The following is a 2,875-nucleotide window of genomic DNA, read 5'->3' as shown; positions in this document are numbered from 1 at the left end:
CACCTCACTGCATGACTGTCTAACTCGCTCACATTTTCATTTTGTATAGATTGATGCCACATTTACCATTTGTTTTCTTAATTCAGCAGATGGACACAAGTCCTCCAGGACTGATCTCAGGGACTGAAAAGCTTAGAAGCTTTTTTTTTTTGGGCTGAAATGGTTGAAAAAAACCCCCACTGAAGGAGCTAAGAGTGCAGATCTACATCTATTAACTAGGTAAAGACAACAGTGAGTCAGACAGTGGTGTTTGGTTGGATGTAGTTTTGAACTACAGGCTGAATTTAAATAATATTTTCTGTTTTTGTATTTAAAGCATCATATGTTCATTATTAGAGTTGTGCTTAAGTAGAAGAAGGATGGAGAAGCACACTAAGATTGATGCCCTACTGAAATCGGCATCTCATCCCAATTATGTTCCACCTGTTCCATTCTGGTGCTATACAGTTGGTGAATACTTTTGACTAAATCTGCTGCACCATTTAAGGTGGAATGGAATAATTGGACTGACGTCAGGTTAGGACTCTGTGTTCCTAAACTGCTTCATCTTTCTGACGCTGTAAACAAACATGGCTGCACCAACGAGGCTCTCTTCTACACTCCCCAGGGTCATAACACCCTCACACTACTGCCTAGACAACGCATCAGCAACTACATTTTCACAATCTTTCTTATTCTGAACATTAAAACCTTGAACAATCATGAACCATCTCATCAGTCTTCAGCTGATATTGTGGTATATATAGAGCACTACTGCCAAAACACTCAACCCCACATAAAGTGTTGAAAAGCTAATAAGAGTGCTAGGCTTCCTTCTCAGTGGTCCTATACATGATCTGATGTTCCTTCAATTTCTATGAAAAATAAACTGGATGGTCAACACCTCGAGTCTTCTTTAAGGAGGACAGCTCCAGCCCCAGCTTACAGCTTGAAGAATTGAGTGTAGTCAGGAGTCATTAGAACAGGGGTTCTACAAAAGCACAACTGCAGGGTTGGTATCTTAGCCTCAAGAGGGCGCACTTCACCTTGGCCCACCTTCTTACAAACCTAGGATACTCTAGCTTTCCCAGACTCACATTTAGTGAGATTAAGTGTGAGGGAAACTTTCAGAAAGCGCTTAAACACATTTCAGAGGATTGCCAAATGTTCATTCCAACTCTGATAGACATCTAGACATCACAACGACATCCAGACATGCTTCACAATTGTTTACATTAGCTATTACCTTTTGTAACCCAAATGGCATTACGGAATACTGTAGAAAGAGATCTGGTGTGACAAAAGCAGATACTTCAGAAGCAGTAGGGGAGAACTTAGCAAAACCCTATTAGCAGATCCACCTCCATCAACACAATCTTCCTGAAAACTCTGCACACAGGGCAGAACCTGGTACGTACAAGTCTTTTATCTCCAAAGTGAAATTCACAATTCAGCTGTGAATGGCTAAACCCAATGGAATCCTGATCACTTTCACAAATGGCAAACAATAAGACCAGGATGCCATCATCACATTCTTTATCTACCTAAAGACAGTAGGTACGAAGCACTGAGGTTGTTGAAAACATTCTAGAGAACCCTGAGATTCGGGGTGATATGCACTGGACATGTGATGATCAATTGCTAACAATTTCAGAACTTCAGTAAAATTAGTTCCCGGATCTATCTGGATGTATTTTACAACTGTAAAATGTGCTGATTTATGATGCCGTAAAGAAACGGCTGCACCAACAAGGCTGGAGTTATTCTCCAGCTTCTTACTGGAAGCCACCTTAAATGGTGCCGAACGTATACGGATTAGCGCACAGCTAATTTTTGGTGTATACTCAATGGACACTTTTTTACATTATACCACAATGCAATGTGGAACAGTAAGGGAGGAGCTCCTCATGTCTGGAACAAATAAAATAGAGGATAATGATGCAGGTGCAGCAGCAGCAGCGAAAAACCTGAACATACTTTGTAACCTTCTCGCAACATACTTAAGACAGCCATCACAGCCTTGTTACTGTAATGAAGCATGAGCATTTGTTTAGGTAGCTGGTCAAGGGGTAACACAAAAGTAGAAGGATTTGATCAGTGGCCAGGGCAGCTGCCCTACACACGTTGAAATGGTGCTCATAATGCTAGGATTGGATGAAGTGATGTGGATGGAATAACCTGATTGGGTTTTCCCGTAACTCAACATAACACAGCATCAGCTTTAGGACCAGGCCAAAAGAAAAAACACATGATCTGCTGATGTGTTTTCTGTATACCCAGATGACCAGAGAACACACTGTCAGGGGGCTAAGCTAAGTACATGCTAAGTACATGTACATCTTGCTGAAAATACATAACTGCATGATGGGGCATTACTTTCTTCTGTTACAGCAGTTAGTCTACAGTTATCAAGAGATTGATCCCAACTTTGTTCCTCCATCAAAGCCTCTTTAATAAAATTCAGTTTTGATGTGAAATCATTTTCAGCATCTTCTGACTTACTTTCAACTAAAAATTCAGAATGTAAAAGTTCACATACAGTGTTCATCTCAGACGCAGGCTTAAAACAGCTTGGAAACATCTCAGATAGATCTACTTGTTCAGCAAATTAGTCACAGAGCATACAGGGAACAGAAGAACCTCGACACGTCTTCAGTCGTATAAGAACATTCAGGTTTTTAAATTCCAATAAAAAGCAGTTCTTATAACTCTGGCCTACTTTTTCTTATAACTCTGGCCTACGTTTTTCTTTTCTACTTCACTTTTGGTGAAGTTTTGCTTTGTTAAAGTCTTGTAAAGTTAGTCAATTTTTGAGTAATCTTACAGCCCAGTTTATTAAACCATTTCATAAAAAAAACTAGTTTAGGGCTTGAGGAGATAAACAAACCATAAAGAA

The sequence above is a fragment of the Salminus brasiliensis genome, chromosome 6, assembly GCF_030463535.1.
Source record: "Salminus brasiliensis chromosome 6, fSalBra1.hap2, whole genome shotgun sequence".
Classification (NCBI taxonomy): domain Eukaryota; kingdom Metazoa; phylum Chordata; class Actinopteri; order Characiformes; family Bryconidae; genus Salminus; species Salminus brasiliensis.
This window is presented reverse-complemented; position numbering follows the sequence as displayed.